The sequence below is a fragment of the Camelus bactrianus genome, chromosome 17 (genome assembly GCF_048773025.1).
Source record: "Camelus bactrianus isolate YW-2024 breed Bactrian camel chromosome 17, ASM4877302v1, whole genome shotgun sequence".
In the NCBI taxonomy this organism is placed as follows: domain Eukaryota; kingdom Metazoa; phylum Chordata; class Mammalia; order Artiodactyla; family Camelidae; genus Camelus; species Camelus bactrianus.
Genome location: NC_133555.1, coordinates 40,031,531 through 40,052,800, shown reverse-complemented (window position 1 = coordinate 40,052,800; position 21,270 = coordinate 40,031,531). Strand labels below are relative to the sequence as shown.

Below are 21,270 nucleotides of genomic sequence, written 5' to 3'. Positions count from 1 at the left end.
AATTCTTTTCTTCATGTAATGGTTCAGGTCTTGAACTGAGCTTTACATGGAAATACCACCTTTCTTCATTTTTAATTGTTTGCATTTTCCTGATAGATCTTTGAGTGTCTCTAAAAAGAGATATGTATCTCTTATAAACTGCATATAGATGAAATGTTGTTTTTTTTTTTAATCTGAGAGTCTTTTTTTAAAGGGCAAATTCAGCCCCTTTATTATTATTAGCTTAAGTAATATATTTATTTTTAGTTCTTTTCTCTTCCATGTTTTCTTTTCATTTTAACTGTTGGTCCTGATTTATCTGTTGTTGCCCTAGTGTGTCACATGACCGAGATTTTTGGTTTTTTCCTCTAAACTAACTCCCTTCACCACCATTAGTTTATACCTGTTACTGTGCTTCCTGTTCTGCTGGGAGGGGGTTCTTTCTCATTATTATTATAATATTTAAACCTATATTTTCTTTTTATATGAAATTAAATAGTGGCCATTCTGAGCCCACCAGGCATTTTACCAGCTTGGACCCATCTTGTGGTGAAGGAAATTTTACAGTGTTTTACTTGTTATTTCTTTACTCCTTCCACGTCTAATTTTGCTGAGACCATCCATAGTTAGAAATTCTAAACCCTCAGCTTTCTCCTGAAAGCATTTACCTTCAATTTCAAAAATCCATTGCATTTCTTTGTTATCATCTTCCATTTAGATATTTTTTAAACATCGGTCATTTAATTAATTTCTGTTTCTTTTTTGCCTTCGTCTAAAAGTTTTCTATCAGTTTAGTCTTAACCTGAGTTTGCCAGAAAGCAAACCCTGAGACCAAGGAATTGATCCAGGGGCAGTGCGTGAGGAACAGGGTAAGTGACAGGAGGGCAAAGCGGGGAAGGATGGAAGAGCTGATTGAAAGGTGCGCCATTGCTCGGTGATGACGGCAGGTCGCTCTGTCCTGGGAGACGGCCCGGAAAGCTGTGTGAATGTGTCTCAGCACTGTCTGTCCAAGGGGAGGAAGAGGGAAGGATGTGTCCCCCAGCTCAGGCAGGACCTGCTCCTCCTCCTTCTCCCTCCCCAACCAAGACTTAAGTTACGGGACGTGGACTCTCTTGCATTTCCAAGTTGCACGTACATGAGAGGTCAGAAGGTTCCTGCAGTGGCTCCTGCCTGGGCCTTCCCAGAGAAGCCGAAAGGCATGAAGTAGGAAGGCTAGGGCACCCACCTGAGGCCAGATACCATTAGGTTGCGCCTGCAGGAAGCTGGTCAGGTCCTATGTAGGACGGGGCACCACAGCCTGGGTTCGAGTAACAGGCAGGTGAGGCCAGGAAGATCTGAAGCAGTGCATAGAGGGATTTCAGTGGAAGTGTAGTACCTGCAAATCATCCCATGATCATGTCATCCCAAAAGATGTAGACTAAAGAATTACCTCTCCCCAGCCCAACCTTTCCTTGTCCTCAGACCTCCTCCCTTAGAAGTAGTTTATTTTTGCCTCTATGAAGTTTTCTCCTGATACTGACCCACAGATGTCTAAAGACTTTAATATCACTGATGTTTTATTTATCACTTTTAGACCTTATGTCTTGATTTCCTGTTAAAATGAGTCAAAGTTTTGTTGTAATACCACCAAAACCTACTTCCTTGCTCTCATTCTCCCAAAGATTTCTACAAAATAGCTTTCATTCAGTAACAGTCAATGTTTATGGGATTGCAGCTGTATAAATAACGTTCATGGCAGTTGCAAGAAGTTTATGTTTTTTTCCTGTACAGTTTTTTTGTTTTGTTTTGTTTTGTTTTCCTAAAATTAATGGACACCTAGTTTTATTCATTCACCTGGTGTTTAAGTACGTGTTATTTTTTTCCACCTGTGGCACCTGGTCTACTGTGTGCTTACTGGTGTTTTCTTCTGGAGTGCTCCTTCATCTCAGGTAGCTTTTAAGTAAGCAGTTCCCTTTAGTCCCTTTGGATCTCTCTTTTGGAGCCTTTGTTCTTCTCCAATCTGAGTGGGGCTGGCTGCCTGGACCTGCTCCAGAATCCTCAGCCGGAGACTTCCCTTTGCACTCTCCTTGGTTGGGGACCATTCCTCCAGGTCCTCCTCTTTCTTGGTTTACTCCCCTAATTTGCCGGAGCCCATCCATCAGTAATTTCCTGGGAAAGGATGCCCTGTAGGTTCTGTTTTTTAAGCCCAGGTCTGCATTTCTCCTTCATGCTTGAATAACACTTTGGTTGGCAATAGAATTCTAGGTTGCGTATTATTTTCCTCAGAATTCTAAAGACAATTCTCCTCTGTCTAGCATCCAGTATTGCTCCTAAGAAGACCCATGCCGTTCTGACTTTCAGTCTCTCTGGAAGCGTTCAGGGGCTCTGGCTTAACCTATGATGTTCTGAAATTTCATGGTTTCACGTTGGATAGGATGCATTCTCCATAATTGTACTGAGCCTTCACTGGGCCCTTTCAATAAGAAAATTCATGTCTTTCATGTCTGGGAAATTTCACTGAAGTATTCTTTCAACATTTTATTCTCAACTATTTTCTCTTTTTCTGGAGCTCACCATTTTATGCTGAATATCTTAAATTTATCCTTTAGGTCTCATCTTTTTTTTTCTATTTTTTAAATCATTTCTAAACAATATTCTATTTGTACTTTATAGATACAATATTATATTTTAACCCTTATCAAGTTTTTACAATAAACACTTAAAAGGCACTCTGTAAATATTTGTTAAGTGAATGAATCTCTCTGGAGGTAATATAATTATTTTTTAAACATATTTTTATTGAGTTATAGTCATTTTACAACTTTGTGTCAAATTCGTGTAGAGCACAATTTTTCAGTTATACATGAGCATACATATATTCATTGTCACATTTTTTTCACTGTGAGCTACCACAAGATCTTGTATATATTTTCCTGTGCTGTACAGTATAATCTTGTTTATCTATTCTGCATATGCCTGTCAGTATCTACAAATTTTGAAATCCCAGTCTGTCCCTTCCCACCCACCTCCCCTTTGGCAACCACAAGTTTGTATTCTATGTCTATGAGTCTGTTTCTGTTTTGTATTTATGTTCTTTTTTTGTAAATTATTTTGGAGTTTAATTTTGTTCCTGGTACTATCTTTGAGATCCAGATTCCCTTTTTTTTTTTTTTAATTGAAGCATAGTTGATGTATAGTGTTGTGTTAGTTTCTGGTGTACAGCATAGTGATTCAGTTATACATATATATAGGTATTCTTTTTCATTATAGGTTATTATAAGATATTGAGTGTAGTTCCCTGTGCTATACAGTAGGACCTTGTACAGATTCCTTTTTATTTGTTGATTGTGTTTGGTATCTTTTTTTCATGTATGTAGTTGAGTCAGTTGGGATTGAGCTTGGCTGAAAGCAACAGAAAGCCACCAATAGTGATTTAATTAAATAGGGTTTCTCTCAAACAACAAGACAGTCTAAGGCCTTGCCCCTTCTCGGTGATGTCATCAAGCACCTGGGTTCTTTCTAACCGCTTGGTCCAGGATCCTGGGCTTTGTAGGATGGCGGCTTCATCTCCTGGCATCATATCCACATTCTGGATAGACAGAGGTAGAAAAGAGGAGAGATTAAAAGGCAAAATGTGAGTGCAGTTTTAGTTTTAGAAGAGCTTTCCTAAGAGCCCCATGCAGGGAAATGTGCTTTTATATCTCATTTACTGAGAATGCGCCGACTGTCGTAGCTCAGGAAGTCTGGGGAGGGGAGTTGTGGGTACGTTGCTGCCCAAGCAGAACCAGGGCTCTATTAAGTATGAAAGAAGGGAGAATGGGTGTTAGCATGGGTGTTTATATTTAGAAGTGAGACACTAGAAGTCTGATTGATCACGGGTGGGACTGTCAATTGGAGGATTTCCTTGTGGACGGGTGAGTGAGAGATCTGACGATTCTGACAAAGTGCAAAAATGTCAGCAGGTTGCTGTCTGTTTTTTAGGGTCCTCAAGAATGGCTTTTGTTCACAGAAAGTATCATTTAGAGATTTGTTTTATTTTGTTTCAGAATTAATATTCAATTTATTAAAGTTGCAGTTTTCAAAATCTCATTCTTTCTTAAATTTTTGCTTGTACTTACAAACGTTATTGTGCTCTTTGTCTCACAGAGCTTAGAAATCACCTCTGTGGAGTCTCTGAATGATGATTGATCCCATTTACAGACACGAGACACCTTCAGATATTTTTAAAAATGATACACAAAATTAGTACATTCGATTTTCTTTTTAAATACTTCATTTTGATTAATTAACAAACAAAACTTTCCTGAGAGTATAAATAACTTGTATGTTTAAAATATTAAATTCATAATTGTGTCGAATCTAAAGTTATCTTAAATATTCTAATGCAAACTAAACTCACAAATTTAAAACAAATGTTTAATACACATTTTAAACTTGAGTTGAAGACTTTCATTTATAATTAGCCAGATTCTCATATTATACATACTAGAAATACCAAATATAAAATGATTGATTCCCTCCTAGCAAAAAAAAAAAAAATCAGTAGAATGACTTTTATTCTCTTTAGCCTTTTTATCCTTAATTCTAAATCTTAACCATGGTTTAAGGATGCCTATCCATGAAAGAGGTCAAATTCTGCCCCAGGTAAGAAAGGTTATTTGCTGTTAGAGATTCTTGCCAGGACATGGTGGGTGGAGCTGCAGAAACCCAGAACAACCCCTCTCTCCACCTGTCATAGCGAGCCCCTCTTCGGTGGGTTGAACTACATAAAATCATCATAGTGTCAAAGATGTTTGGATATTAGTTCAACTTAATGAAAACATTTATACCATGGGCTTCAAATCACAAAGCAGCAGCATCCTCATAGCTCCTATTACCTAATTCTCCAGGCGCCCATGGTCCTCATGTAGATCTAAAGTGACATTTGAGTGATCTTGAGCCATCTTCATGAAGTCATTTTCAGGAGATCGTTGGGCTTTCATTTGTCCCCCCACCAAAGGTCAAACAGTACCTTCCAATTTTGGTGCATGCACATTTCTGAATTCTTTATTGGCACAATCAGTGAGTCAATCATACCAACACGATAGCAGAGTGAGTAACGGGATCCAGCGGCCAACCTGTTCTGTCCCGCTTCCCTTCACATCACGTGTGGGGCTGTTTGTCTTCTCCAGAGGTTATTGCTTCAGTCTCCCCTGGCTGCCCATGCTTGACCATCAGCCTCGTGAGGAGGGTGGGAAGAGGAAGGCTGTAGGAGAGGTCCCCCTGCTCAGCATGCAGGCTTTCCCTTAATTCCCCAAGGTTAAGTTTCAGGTGTTAACGCCGACCTTCGACTGTGTCTGGTGTCCTCTGCGTTCTGAGTCTTTCCAGGTCGATCTGCCCAGGAGGAGGCAGCTTCCATCTGGATTGGCGGTTCCCCGGCACTGGGATGGAGGAGGGCACCGCTCACGTGCAGACATCTTTAACCGGTCCCCTTGGTTCCAGCTTCCAGGGCTGCACGGCCCACTGCTGTCCTTGGTGCTTTTGGGTCCAGGTTCTGTCGTGAGTTGGCTCTACCAGGCTCCACCTATGTTTTGGTTTCCAGACATGCATTCACCTGCTGTCGGTTCCTCTCCTGTCTCTCTGACCTTGTGGGGTTTTTTTCCTTTTTAAAAACCATTTTGGTGGGGTCGCAGGAGAGAGAAATAGTGAACGTGTGGTCAGCTTAAACTGGATGTCCGTCCATTTCGATTTTACTCTGTGCATTAGAAGAGTTCTTGTCCAGTTACTTCTAATCCTCTCTTCAGATCTGTGATCTCATTTGATTTTCCATTTGGTTCAGTTCTTCCACCATGAGTTCTTTTTTGGATGCGATACCTGGGCAGTGTACTTTCTGAGTCCTTGAATGTTTCAAAATGTGTTTCTTTTGCCCTGACCTAGTAATGCTGCCTGGCATGTGTATCCAGCTTTCATATCACTGTCCTTTTCTCTCCGTGGGATTCCTCTGGGACAGTGCTAGAGATGGGAAGTCTGCTGCCGACTTGATTCCCTTCCTTTTGTAAGGGAGCTTACAAGACTCATCTGTGTCCTGAGAATGGATGAAGTCAGGTGTCCAGGGCTTGATGCTGTTGTGGTTTATACTGACTGGTTTTGATATTAATTTTTATTAACTTTGCTTTTTATCCAGTAAGTCCTTAAAATCTGAGATGTGAGTCAGCTCAGAGAAGCTTTCTTCCGCTATTCCCCTAATTATTATTACTCTTCCTCCACACCCTTTCACGTCTCCCAGTATTTGCATGTTAGATTTCCTACATTTACCCCCCTGGAGTCTTAACATTTTTCGTTCGTCCCTCTGTTTCCGTTGTATGATCGCTTAGTGTGTCAGGATGTTTCTTCCTTTTGATCTTCAGAACCAGTTAGTCAGTTTTTGGGAGTGATGATGTATTTTGGGTTGCCATAACAAAATACCACAGACCAGGTGGTTTATACAACAGACATTAATTTTTCCCTTCTGGTGGTTAAAAGGCCAAGACGAGGGTGCCGGTAGAGTTGACTTCTGGTAAGACCTCTTTCCTCAGCTTGCAGACCTTCTTACTGTGTCTCCACATGGTCACTTCTCTGTGTGCACAGAGAAAGAGCTCTCTGATGTCTCTTCCTCTTCTTATAAGAACACCAGTCCTATAAGATTAGGGCCCCACCCTTATGACCCCATTTAACGTTAATCACCTCCTTAAAAGCCCCGTTTCCAAGTATTGTCCCATTGAGGGTTAGAGCTTCAACAGATGAATTAGGAAGGCACACAGTTCGGTCCATAACAGATGATTATCATTGAGTTTCCTTATTAAAGTTTTCAATTCAGAAACCATGTCTTTTAGTTTCAGGCCTTGGCATTCTGCAATTTTCTCTCTTTGAGAATGCTACCACTCCTTAAGGTGAAATTGTTTTCTCCTGGCTCTTTACTTATTTGACTCCAGGGGAACCACAAGTTGGGGTGGACACTTGGCGCCCCTGCTCGTGTTCAGGAGCCCTCTGTGCTTAGGCATTATTTATTTGCCACTCTTGCACGTGAGTCCTGTAAGCAGGCATCGAAGGTCGGGTTAAAGACCAGTAGGAGATGGGGGGCTACACAGTTACTCCGGTGGCTCAGCAGGAAGCGAGCTGGCAGAATGGAGCCTTTTGTTGCTATGCAGAGAAGCATCTCTGCTCCCTGACGTCTGCCCGCACCAGCAGGTGGGAAAATGTCATCTCCCCTCTCGAAGCCTAGGGAAAATTCATCTCATTGGCACAGCCCCCTCCAGATCTCCCAGGATGCCCAGGATTAAGGGGCATAGGCTCTGGGTGGAGATGGGACACATTTTGGACATTCTGGGCAGGAGACGGGTGAGGATTCAAGTCTAGTGCCCCCCCCCTGCTCGTCCCCCTGACAGTCGGTCCCTCCTTCAGAGACAGTTGCCCACCATCGGGGTCCATGATTAGGGTTCCATTCCCTGGCTCCCCCTGCACCCTCTCTTCTCCTCACACACACAGCAGCTCTACCTTTGATTCCACAGTAGACCGTGAAGAGCTTTTAAAACACATCCCTAATCACTAGCAAACACAAATTATTTTCTCCTTTCTCCAGGAGAGGGAAAGTTCTACCTTCAAACACTCCCCTGAGGTGGAAAGAAATCGATCCCTTGATGACTGCTAGCACAGACTGCTTTGAATCTTTCTGATACAGATACTCATTTTTTAAAAGAATAAATAAATAGAAACATTTGAGTTTCCGTGTAAACAGAGGTTAAACACACACCCGGTTGCAACTCTTTTACCTCTAACTTAGCCTTTCATGCCCTCCTGAATGGCCCCGTGACGGAGAGGCCGCAGCCCCAGAGAAGCAACCACATGGCTGCAAGGTCCTTGACCCCCGTAGTCAAACCTCAGTGAAATGGCACAGTGGGGCTGGCTTCTCCGGATGCACAAGGCGAACCACGCACTGCTGTGTGTGTGAGACGTGTCTGTGCCTTTAACTTGTGCTCTGTGTCTGTGTGTATTTTCCTAACGAAACCTGGAAGTCCTTTAAAAGCAGATGCACTGTTGATACTGAGAGGTATCCCCACCAAGCCCCACTGTGGTGCTTGACAATTTCATATTCAGTCAGTATTTTCTGAAATGAGTGAGTGAAACAACAGAAAGGGAAGAAAAGCAATATGATATGATATAGATGAAAAGTAAGGAAACTGCTGCTTATGGCCACATTTTATAGTCCTAATGATTTGGGGAACTGACACAGTGGTTATCAGGAAAATCACCATCTTTCTAACCCAGATCTTCCGTGCGCTAATCTGCGAGGTAGTGGTCAGTGTTGAACACAAATATGATGGCTTTCTCCAGATTGCTCTTAGTCACATGGTTTTGAAATCTTCAACACGCACACTGTTGTTCAAATGTGACCAAATAAACCAGCAAGAAAAGCCACGCATTTGTGTATGCAGACCGCTGTATAAGGAGGCACCAGTAAATGCAGCCAGCAAAAATGTTTGCATTTCTCAGATTGAGATTCTGATCGGAAAACACACGTGCTCAGGCTACTGGGATATGGTCCCATGCTGCACAGCTGCTAAAGCCAGACTGGTGTCCCCACTTCTCTATATTCTACTTGGAAAGATGGAGGCCCCTCAAGAGCTACTGGGCAGAAAGTGGGGGACCAGTGAAGGTAGTGCAACCTGGGCATTGCAATCCCCGCATGAAATGCTGTGGACCACAGCAGGACTGGGACAGGAAGGGGTGGTCATATTTCATGTCCACTATCTCTTCTTAGTCCTGGCAATATTCCAGAATCACCTCTGAAAACATACCAGTGCCCAGATCCTGCTCCAGAAAGTCTGTGTTGGGGACCGGGCATCGATCCATTTTAATCTCCCTGGGCAGATGTAATGTGCCAAGGTTGAGAACCACTTGTTTAAGCGTTATCATCATTAACCTACTACTGGATTATAGCTCTGAGAAGATTTGAGTAGCCTGCAAGAAGGAGACAGTAAAACAAAACCAAGTACTACAGACAGGAGTTGGATAATATGGAGGGCCAGCTTGACAAAGTGTTATGAGGTCCAGAAATGCCCTTTGGAGTTGGTATTGGGGTACATCTCAGAGTTCCTACTTTAAAAAAAATTGCCAGGAATTTTTCTCTGATCTCTCCTCACAGCCCTCTCCTCCATCCCCAACCCAGTTCTAGGTGCCAATGCTGTAATAATAATAATAATAATAATAATAATGATGATGATGATGATGATGATGATGATGATGATGATGATGATGATGATATCCATGCTTGGAAGACAAGTTTGTGAAATGCTTTCAAAACACAGGGTTGAGATGAAAATGATGGGAGAGACAATAGCTATACAGGGTGGAGAACTGAAGTCCAACAGAAGAATTACTGCTTTCCCTGGGACAGAAAACAGAGCAAAAATTAAACTCGTAATTGAAGACAATTATCCTGATCCCTCCCGTGCCGCATGGTGAATATATGAAAAGAGACTCTACCAAGATACACCCTGTCAACTTATTTCAGTTTCCCGGATGATGGAAAACATCCAACCTGCGCAGAAAACCCAGGCTGTTCAGTACCCACTTCACCCAGGTCTCACCTGCGATCCTCAACAGCTTGTTCACGCTGAACTCGCAGCTCCAGACACAGCATCTGTGTTTACACCTCTGTGCGTTTGGAAATTCAGCTGTCTGGGCTTAAGGCCTCCTCCCCACCCCCTCCCAGTCTTCTTTAACATCTACTCATCCTTCAAGGCCGGTCTCAGCCTGTATTCTTAGCGAGCCCCCTTCCCGTTCCCTTTATTAGGGTGAGTCTCTCGCTGACCCCGCTCCCCTCTCTGCACCCACCGCATCCCATTTTATGATCAGAGCTGCATCTGCCTCCTAGCTAGACTGTGAGCCTTTCCTTGGGGCAGGAAGCACTGCCTGTCTCATACACATACCCCCTAGCTGGTGCCCGACAAAGAGGTGCTTGCTTCATAGTTTGGCTTTTATCTCCCTGTGTCTCCCCTGCAGGTTTCTAAAACAGGTCTTGGCCCTGTCCTCCAGAGCACAATGGACATTCAGTCCTCTATCCCTGAAGGCGTCTCAGGAATGCTGCCTGGGCAGCCAGAGGGCAGGGCAGGGCAGCCCCGCCCGGTGGGTGGGTGACTCCAGCCTCCCACAGAGCCAGTCACCTGGGCCCCCAGGTCTGAGCCACCAGCCGTGGATGATCCGGAGGCTCAGAGACCCATCTCTTGGGCCTGTAAAAACCAGACTGGCGGGGACCCCTTTCCCTGCCTGGTGGGGCCACAGTACAGAGTTCACTTCCTGCCCACCATCCAGCAATAATCATGAGAAAAGCAATGGCTGAAATTATGCAGCAGAAAGAGAGACAGGCCACACGAACCTTTGATTAATAATAAGCTCAGTAGGTAATCTATTCAAAAAAAAAAACTATAAACTATCCTGCCCTCCTCCCCACTGCTTCTCGCCCCAAGCCTCTCCCAAGGATATTGCAGTAGATCTTTACAAAGTGCTTAAGAGATGCTTCTCAGTCCCCGGAAAAATTCCCTGCGTGTAATTTCTTCTGACGCCACGAAGGTGGTTTCTGCAAAAATGCACGACTTGTTTCTCTCGGGGAGGGACTCTCACAAGAAGTCTGTTGACTGAGGGCTTTGGGGTTGCCCGAGCCTTCCCGCTCGCGATTTAGATCCAGTAACCACTCATGGGGGCAGGTGTTGCCGTCGCCACTTTACAAATAAGGAACCTGAGGCCCAGGTGCAGTGCCGGGCCCAGAGCCCCTGAGGACGGGCACTCAGACCCTGGGTCCCCGCAGCCAGGCCCTTCCTGCCATCCCAGGCGGCCTCCGTGACTGGGGAGAAGAAGAGGGAGTCGAGGCCAGAAACTCTAGTTTTTTTCTCCTTCCTACACGTCTCTGTGGTGGCTCTCAGTTTCCAAAACACACGGACTGTGTCGTGTACCTCTAGGGCGCTTCCCTGCTGCCCTGGTTTCCCATGTGTGGAACATTGGATTAGAGACGTTGTTAGACCTTGGACGGTCCTACTCAGGGAAGAAAATTGAAGGCCACTGCCCATCGTGTGACACAGCTCTGGAGAACTTGTTTCAATCCTCGGCTTCAAAACATTAAAATCTTCTAATCTGAGACTTAGCTTTTGACCTCTAACAAGGAGAGTAAATAAGCAAGCCCAGACAACACAAGCACTGCGCAGAGTCACGAAAGCCCAGTCTAGCATTTTAGCAATTAGGGGTACTCGTCCATAAAGCACTTAAAAATCCATTTAGACTGTCCAAGTCGGTTCAAGGTCTTTAATCTTGGGTAAAGTAAACAAGACCGTTTTTAAGTTGGTTGGGCTTTTTTTTTCTCCCCCTATTTTAAAGCAAGGATATTGGGAGAGAAAAAAAAATTAGACGTTCAGGGCCAGACCTTTGGACCCCAGTAATGTGTAACAGCTGCAGATGCTGGTCAGACCTTTTGGTGGTATTTTCAGTCTGCCAGCGCCAGCTCATCCTCTCATAGGTCGAAAACAACACATCTCCTTGAAGTACACTTCTCTTTTCATTTGTGGCTTGGAAATTCCTCAAGGGGCAAGGCCCCAACATAATTCTGCACCCCACAAGCTGCAGCTCAGCCCATGGGGTCTCAGCACATGCTTGCTGTTAACAGACCAACCATTGGAAGCAGCGGGTCATCGTTGCTCATTGTTTGCCATGAACAAATCTCACCATCGCCCGCAGGCACCCGGCTCTCCAGCCACAGCCCGCTTCCAAGTTCGAAAAGCTTCAAGCTACGTGTGCCTCTCATTTTGCAGCCACTGGTTCTCCTCCTGGAGCACATCGCGGTCCCTCTGCCCCCACCCCATGTCTCTCAGTCCAAGGGACACCTCAGAGGAGCTTTCCTGATCCCTTGGAACTTCCCTGCTTTGCTTTTCTGCTCCCGGTCTCCTGGCAGTGAGTTCTGGAAGGGCTACTATGTATTTCTCAGTGTCTGTTTGTTTAATGTCTGTTTTCCCCACCAGACTCCATGAAGGCAGGGACAACAAGTGCTTTATTCCTCAGTGCTCCTGATGGCTAAGTTATTCACCTCCACTCCATCCCTAGGGCCCAGCCCCAGGCCTTAGCCAATCAGGAGCACTAGGTACACAACTCTCAGTCTTGTCTTCCTCTCAGGCAAAGGTCTTGAAGTGTGGCTTGTGCCCCTTAGCCAGCATGGCTCAGCCAACTGGTTACTCACCCAAGGCAACAAAACAGTTTAGAGGGAGTGGCTCGCAGGGGCCTAAGGAGGTACCGTTCTGTCCGGAACAAGGTGCACCTATGAGAGAATTCCCGAGCAGTGGAGGTGGAATGGGGCCAGAAGGGAGGAAGTGGTGCCTGTTTCCACCTGGAGAACTTGTCCAACGGGCCCGCAGTCACACCTCCACTCCTAATGCTTGTTCCACTGGAAGTGATTGTTCTCCTGCCTGCGGGATTCCCTCACCAGGAGGGTTCCCAGGAGACCCCTGCCGGGCCGTGTGTGTGCCAGCAGGTGTGGCGCCCGTAGGCAGCAGTGCGCTCAGCTCCAGACCCCACTGGAGACCAGACACCTCAGAGCTGCTGGGAGACTTAGGAGCCAAACAGAGCATGGAACCTTGAGCCCTGATGCTTTCTCAGGGCACCGCACTCCATTCCCAGATGGAGAAGAGATGTTGCAAACACAACACTCAGGTTCATAATACCATCCCCTTTGGACTTTTTTTTTTTTTCCCCCAATTTTGATCTCCTAATAAGTCTGGATGGCCTTTAAAAAAATCTTTTAATTTTGAAATAATTATGAACTGACTGGAAGTTTCAAAGATAGTACAGAAAGGTGCTGCCTTCACTGGTTTTTCCCCAAGACTTACATCTTACACGAGCAGAGTACAGGATCAAACCAGGACACTGACATTGGTACGATGTGTGTGTATAGACCTGTCATTTTATCGCAGGTACAGATTCTTGTAACCAGCACCGCCATCAAGATAGAGAACTGTTCCTTCCCTACGAAGATCTCCCTCATGCTTCCTCTTAGTCACAGTCACCCCTCACCCCCTGCCCCCCACCATCTCTAACTGGAAACCACTATCTGTTTTCCATCTCAATAATTCTGTCATTTAGAAAATAGTATATAAATGGAACCATACAGTATGTAATGTTTTAAGATTGGCTTTTTCCATTCGGCATAATGCTCTTGAGATTACGTGCAGCAACATTTTACCCCTTTTCATTGACGATAGGCTCATTGTGGGGAGTTACCTCAGTCAGCTATCCACCCGTTGAGGGGCATTTTGGTAGTTTTTGACTACTAGGCATACGTAGCTGTTCCGTGAGCCATCATGTAGAGGCTTCTGTGTAGACGTCCATCTTCATTTCTTTGAGAGTGCAATCTCTGCTGAGTGTGTCTTTTGGGTTTTCTTAGGGCCAAACTCTTTACCAGAGTGACCGTATCATTTTACATTCCCATGAACAATATATGAATACTAGTTTCTTCACATCTCTGCTGGCATTTGGTATTGTCGCTTTTTTATTTTAGCTGTTTTAATAGCTGTGTAGTGACAAGTCATCATGTTCTAAATATGCATTTCCCTAATGATTAGTGATGTTAAACGTTTTTTCATGTGCTTATTTGCCATTATGTATCCTCTCTGATGAAATGTCTCTTTGTGTGATTTTGCCCAATTTCTAATAGGACTTTTTTTTTTTTACTATTGATAATATGAGGATTCTTCATATAGTCTAGATGAGTCTTTTGTCAGATATATGGTTGCAAATATTTTCTCCCAGTCTGTAGCTGGTCTTTTCATTATCTTAATGGAATATTTCAGAGAGTGAAGGTTTTTAATTTTGACAAATCTAATTTATTGATTTTTTTCCTTTTATAAGTTAATGCTTTGATGTTAGATCTAAGAACTCTTTACTGTGGCCTGGGTCCTAAAATTTTTTCCCTATATTATCTTCTAAAAGTTATAATTTAATATTTTAGTTACATTTAGACCTATAGTTGATTTTGAATTAATTTTTGCATACGGTATGATTTTTACAAGGTTCATTTTTCTTTCTTTCTTGTTTCTGTCTGTGGATACCCAGTGTTACAGCACCATTTGCTGCAAGGACTACCTTTCCTCCATTGAACTGCTTTTGCTTTTGCCCCTTTGTCCAAAACCAGTTGCTCCTACTTGCTATTTCTGTTTCTCTGTTTTGTCCATTGATCTGTGTGTCCTTCCCTTCCCCAGTGCCTCGCAGCCTTGATTACTGTAACTTTATTACTGTACATATTGGTCTTGAAGGTGGTTAGAGTGTTTCTTCCCACTTTATTCTTCTGTTTCATAGTGATTTTAGCTCTCCTAGTTCTTTGCCTTTCCATAAAAAGTTTAGAATAGTTAAAATTCTTGCTGGTATTTTGGTAATTAAAACCTGTATACCAGTTTGGGGCAATGTTGCATCTTTATTATGTTGAAGCTTCCAGCTAATGATCACAGTATGTCTTTTTATTTATTTAGATAGTCTTGGATTTCTTTCACCAGTATTTGCTGGTTTTCAGCAAACAAGTCCTGTGTATGTTTCGTTAGGTTTATCCCTAAATATTTCAGTTCTGGGGGCATGGGGCCACAGTGCAGTCTGTGGTGTTTAGGTGGACTAGAGCGGTTGTCTCTGTCTAACTGTCTGCAAGACTGACCCTTTCCTGGTCCTTTGGCTACAGGGAGCAGGCTTTTCTTGGGGCGTCTGTCTGTTTGCAACCAGTGGCATTTCTGAATTGCTGTCTTCCTTTGTACCCAGTCTGGGGTCTTAATAGGAAACCCAGGGAATTTATCACCTTGTCGTTCCTGGAGTCCTGAGATCCCTAACCAGTGCTTTCTTTTCTCCACTTTTCTTATGTTTCTTTTATATATAATGCCATGCACTTCTAGCTGTACTTGGCAGGAGGGATAACAAAAGGCACATGTGCACCATCTTTCCAGCAGTGGAAATCTCCCCGCTCCCTTGGATTTTAGAAGCTGACGTTGCTAGCCACCCTGGAATCCCCGTGTAAGTTGCTCTATGATGCTGGTGCATTCATGGAACGCTCAGTGCCTTGGACTGGGGATCCCAAGGGTCAAGGTTTTAATAAAACACTGCAAAGAAGCAGCTCCAGGAACTTCATTTACATCGCGTCACACACGTATAAATAATTTTAAAACATTGTTTGAGGGGGTCTGAAAAATCTAGAACACATTTACCATTTGGTTATTTATTAGAAATCATCACATTTCAGTTAGTGAACAAAGGTGACAGATAAGGAAAGAAGCAGAAATCAAATTTCAGTCTCACTTGTCTAACATGAACTTGAATGTAAAAATTCCCCAAAACTCAGGAGCTCTCAGGTGTTGGGAGAGAATGGTGAGCTCAGGAAGCTCCCACAAAATCCTCATTTCTTTTCCTTCTTTAAGATATTGGTTACATCAGCTGCCTCACGTTCTCAATACTCATAACCTTACTAAGCCTTTGCTTCTTATAATATCCAGGAGATATATGTATATTATAAATAAATAAATAAATAACATATAAATAAATAAATAAATAAATAAATAAATAAATAAATAAATAAATAAATAAATAAATAAATAAATAAATATATATATTTACCAGGAAAAAAGCAAACCAGCAAATAAGTAAAACTGAAATCTCATCCAGACTCAAGCTGTAAGAAATGAAGCCCTTCCCTGAGTGTTTCTACAGGTGGGGACTTACAGGCACCTCCTCTCATTTTGACCTGCTTCCAGCTCTTTCTTGGTGATTCTGCCTGTCTAATGCCTGTGTCTGCTGGCTGTCACATTCTCTTGGCATTGTTTTGCCCAGATACCGACACAGTTGCTCTTTTGTTTTTTTCCATTTCCCAAGACACCACTAACACAGTGCTATGCGGGTAACAGGATTCACTGAAGGCTCGAGAATAACAAAGGGGAATTATTGCACAAGACAAAAAGTAACTTAAAACTGACCATCCCTGCCTTGGGCCTGCCTTACCGCTGGCACTCTGACTCCTGACTTGAACTCACTAGGGAAAAATCAAAACTGTCTAAATATTGAGTGATCTAAGCAGAGTAGTTTCTCTCTTTTTGTCTTGACAACAGCGAGGGAGCTTATTTATAACCGAAAGGGCCATTAAAGCATTTTCTTAAAGAAAAAGAATTGTTTTCTTCCTCAGAATGGATTTCACTTTCCCAAACACAAAATTGGTTGAAGTCATTCAAATAGCATTCACCCCCATACCTTAAAATGTTCACGTCTTGTAACCAAGAGATAATTTGTGTGGTCTGACAAGTTTTCTTTTTTTTCCCCCAATGTATGAATGTATCCATATGAAAAGCATCTCAAGGGTTTAAAGTTAAGTCAGATCACGACGTGTGCTTGAAAGTCTACAAAACTGGGAAACAGAGTGTCTCTTACAGAACTCCTGTGCTGTGAATCGCAAAATATGTGAAAGCTATAAAACTTAACCCGGTTTCAGGCACCCTTAATATATTAGCTGGCCCTTTCCTGAGCAGAGTAAAATTTAAAGAAATTAGGAGAGTCCTGAAATATTTGGGTGGAAGTAACCACGCCTTACCTAATACATGTCTCTCTCCATCTGCGATGTGTTTACTTTCTACAACTGAGAGAATTTCAGTAGGGTACATGACAGTCAAAAGTTCCTCAGAGGGGGATGGGGGGATAGCTCAAGTGGTAGAGCACAGGCTTAGCATGCACGAGGTCCTGGGTTCGATCCCCAGAATCTCCATTAAAAAAAAAAGTAATAATAAATAAACAAATAGTCCTGATGACCCTCCTCCGAAAAAAACCCTCATCTCTTAAAAAAAAAAAAAAGTTTCTCCGAGGAGGAAAGGTCTGTTAGGAATGCCTCTTCCCAAAATAATCTTTCCCCCTTCGCAATTCACCCCACGCCCCATCATTACCTTGGAACATCATCATGAGATTAAAGATATGAAAAATTGTTTATTCACTTTTATTTTCAATGTTTCAGGTAGAAAATTCCATTGTTATTGTCTTAATTTAATGTGCTCTTATGAATGGAAAATATTTGCAAGAGTTTTAATGTTCACCTACAACCTCACTGTCCTAATTTTTTCTCAGCCATGAATCCTCCAAACACTGGGGGGGGGGGGTTTAAATGTCACCCGAATGACTGGGGAAAGAGTAATATCTGGCTGCTCTCTGCTGAGTTAAATGAGAATTTCTTCTCACTTGCTAAATCGACTCACCCCACCTACCACAAGCTGGTCCTCTAAGCCCTTGCACAGCCCGTCTTGATGACAGCCATGTCCTGTGGGTCAGATGGGTTTCGAAGCAAATGGTGAAACACTCCGTCTCTCTGGTTTAGGTATAAGTGGCAACTCCAGAAAGTAAGAGATGGGCTGATACCAGAACTTCATGTGCCTCATTCACATCCTCAGATAGCAATACGACTCTTGTCCTAGTTGGGCTCCCCCAACAGCAGAGTCAGAGACAAGGACTTGGTCTGTCTGGGAGAAGGTCTAGGATGCAGGGGAGGGGAAGGCGGGAAGGGGGGAGAGCCAGCCTAAGTGTGCGTTACCGAGGTTGCTGCAGCAGCGACAGGGGCTCAGTTCTGCTGCAGCAGCGACAGGGGCTCAGTTCTGCAGGGACCTCTGGTACAGAACGGCTTCCAGAGTGTTCCATCCAAAGGATGAGAAGCTGGGCATCAGTCTCCCAGCTCACTCTCCATGGGTGGACGGTGGCTCCTGGGGTGTCACCCCCTCACACTTGCAGGTTCTGTGTGTGTGTGAGGGCTCCCAGCTTCCCAGGAGGCTCGCCTTCTGTTTGGGGGGATGTCATCACCTGAGCCCACACTGAATTTGCATCAGAGCTGCAGCCACAGTCACAGGTGGGCTGTGGGGATGTGGCACAGGTGCTGAAAGCATCCGCTACCAGCATGTTGTCCCTCTGCACCCGCCACTCCCAGCTATGCCTCGGGGTCGCTGCTCGCCAGGGGATCATCCAGAAGACTGATTAGTGAGTCTAGCCCAAAGGACACTGGCATGGAAGGTCACCGCTGTCAGCCTCCCCTGATTGGTGTGGGGCCCTAAGAAGGGGACCGCCCTCCTCCATCTTCCTGCCAACCTCTGCCTTCGTCCACATCCCGCCTCCTGCGAAGCAGTCCCTGTGTGACTGAGAGGAGCTGTCAAGCTCACCTGGCCCCTGTGCAGAGGAGAGCTGCTGTGTAAGAGAGCATTTCAGGTGACCCTTGCAGAAGGTGGCAGAGAATCCTCCGACCCTCCTCAGTATGTCTCCCCTGCCCCCCAACCCACCGGCCTGCTCACACCCAGCCCTGTGTCAGGACTGGGTTGGGTTCCTCCTGTGCTGCCCTGACCAATGAACTTCTCCACATGTGTCCCTATGCCCTTGCCGTTCCATTCCCCCGTGTGCACCAGGAGTTGGTTGAGCATCACACTATGTCTCATTTCTGCGCCCAAGACCTAGTGTAGTACTTGGGACACGAGGCTTCTCTGCAAACCCTTGTGGAAGCAAAGGAGGTGAAGAGGGAGGGAAGAGGGAGATCCGTTGCTAGGAGATCAGATGATTCACTTGTGTGGTGGTTGCCAGAGATAAGTCATCGGACCCATGTGGGGAATTCCCAGAACTAACAATTTAAAACAATACTTAGCTGCAATCGATTGCAAAATGCAGTCCTGACTTAGGCACTTAACTTTTGCCTGTATTATTTTTTTAAGAAAGAGATGCTCCAAGAGCCAGTGACTCAGACCTCCAGGTGACTTGGCTGTGGTTTCCTATGAGTCAGGCCTACCAGACAGTTGAGGACAGAGGTGAACAGGAAATAGGCTGAGAAAAGCCAGAGAAGCAGAGAAAGTCAACACAGACGTCGAGGAGGCTTCCGCAGCTCGCTCAGGCCAAAGGGCACACAGGGCCGAGGACACTAGGCACTCACACTCCGTGCCCTGCCTCCTCTCTCCCGATCGGACATCTTGACAATCGTGATACTCGCCCACGGTGCAGAATGTGCACCAGCTGATGGCACTAAGTGACTGGAGAGAAAGAAAACAAAGCTGACTGCTGCCCTCGAAAGTGCAAACGGGCAAAGACGTGAGGCCACTTGGAACAGAAAGAAGCAGCTGCCGCAACCCTGTGCCCCCCGCCGAGCCCCCAGCAGCCGCCCCCGCTGGTCTGAGCTGGCCCTCAGGATGTTTACCGTCTAACACAACCGACGAACAGAAACGTAAGAGCCTCTAATTACACAGATTGCTGAGTGTCGTGCACAGGAAACAACGTGTTACTTTTGTAATTCTGAGCACAGTGTATAAAGCGCTTTCCCCACATGCCCCATCATCTAACAACAGTCCTGGAATGGCGATTGCTATTTACGGGCACAGAAACTGAGACACGGAGAGGTTACGTGACACGTCCTAATTCACACAGCTATTACCAGGCAGATCCTGGTGTTGAACTCAGGTTGTCTGGGCCCAAGACAAGTGCTGTGTCTGGGACCCCACAGCAAGTCCCCATCAGCTGGTCACCTATAGCCTCCCTGACCTCGCCTCTGTCTCCTGAGCAGAGGTGTATATGCCTCGATCCCAGCACGTCAGTGACGAGAGCAGATAGTATGAAACTTGGAGAAACACTAGCTGCATCCAAAAAGAGAGCCTGCTGCTGATCATGCTGCTGAACTAACATCTAGAAGAAAAAGAGTGAACGTTTTAGGTGAATGTGTAAATGAAGCTAGGAGAACTGTGAGGTAGTTGAGTATTGCACAAAGATCATTGAACACACAGTGCTAAAACTGGGAAAAGAAAGGTCAGCAAGGAAGGTGTTCTTCCAGAGCTGGGCAGAGACCAGGACCAAAGATACGAGGATCTGGAAGCAGGGGACCAGGAGGCGTCCTACACGGAGCCCCATGTGCTGCACTGGGGACTCAGCCCCTTGCCTGCCCAGTCCTCCTGGAGGGTCCTGGGTACCGTGGGTCCTTTCTAAGAAGAACAGTGTCCAGCCATGTTGGACCAACGCTGCTCACACAGAATTGATGTTAGTAACTGGCAGAACGGGGATGTCTGTTTGATGCTATGACTGAAGGCCACACTGCCTCCCAAACATTCCTTGGTATTCAGTCTATTTTAAGATTCAACCAACAACTCTTAGGCCCCTACAGATGAACCAAGCACTGTGCAGAGAGTTTTTGTCACTTCCGTATTGTATTTCCACAGTAACCTGGTGAGGTGGGTCTTTTTTTTCTTTCTACATTTTTAAACAATTGAAGTGTAGCCGATTTACAATGTTGTGGTAGTTTCTGGCATACAGCAGAGTGATTCAGTTATACACACACATCCTTCTTCATATTCTTTTCCATTATGGTTTAGTACAGGATATCGAATGTAGTTCCCTGTGCTGTACAGTAGGACCTTGTTGTTTATCTGTTTTATATATAGTGGTTTGTGTCTGCTGATCCCAAACTCCTAATTTATCCCTCCTGCTCTTTCCCCTGTGGTAACCATAAGTTTTGTGTTCTATGTCTGTGAGTCTGTTTCTGTTTTGTAAATAAATACATTGTCTCATTTTTTTTAGATTCCACAAATAAGTGATATCATGTGGTATTTGTCTTTCTCTGACTCAGTAGGATAATCTCTAGGTCCGTCCATGTTGCTGCAAATGGCATTATTTCCTTCTTTTTTATGGCTAAGTAGTATTCCATTGTATATCTATGTGGGTAGGTCTTTATCATTATCATTTTTGCATAAAGAGGGCTGAGACCCCAAGGGTTGATGCATCTGCAAACGGTTCTTTGTGGAAGAGCTGGGATTTGATGCAGCTCCTCCCTCCAAAGTCAGGGCCCTTCCCACCCCTGCAGATTTTGCTTCCCCACCCAGATAGAAATGAGTAAGGAGAACCAGGGTTGGACAGGCACACTCTGACCAGTAGGGTGTTGCTGGTGGGATAAACCACTCCCACAGAAGCCCCCGTTGCTCTTCCACCTTGAGTGACCCTGGAAAGCCATGGGACAGGGCGAGGGCTTGGGCTTTGGAGGGACACAGATGTCCTTTAGCTCATAGCCTTGCCCCTCACTGTCTTGGTGGCCTTGTGCAAATCAACCCAATTCTCTGAGCCGCTGGTACCACTAAGAAAGGGGGTCCTGGCATCAACTTCATAGGGATTTTGCAAGGATTAAATAAGATCATAGAAAGAAAGCCCTTCATTCAGGGGTCAGCGCGTGGTAGGTTCCTGTTGGTGGGCCTGGTATTTCTAACTTCCTGCCCACTGGGTTCTCAGGCCCAGGAGAAGAGACACTAT

The 21,270-nt window shown here is 44.7% G+C and overlaps 1 long non-coding RNA gene across 7 annotated transcripts in view; it reads left to right on the top strand.

Moving 5' to 3' along the window:
- The window catches only part of LOC123614301 (uncharacterized), a 140,177-nt gene that overhangs the window by 11,349 nt on the left and 107,558 nt on the right, over positions 1 to 21,270 (top strand). For 6 of the 7 annotated variants that reach the window (XR_012500069.1, XR_012500065.1, XR_012500066.1 and 3 more), the window contains exon 2: positions 18,705 to 20,201. The exons of the other annotated variant lie outside the window; for it this stretch is intronic. This is a non-coding gene — a long non-coding RNA (uncharacterized LOC123614301). The remainder of the gene's footprint in view (positions 1 to 18,704; positions 20,202 to 21,270) is intronic. 7 annotated transcript variants of the gene reach the window in all.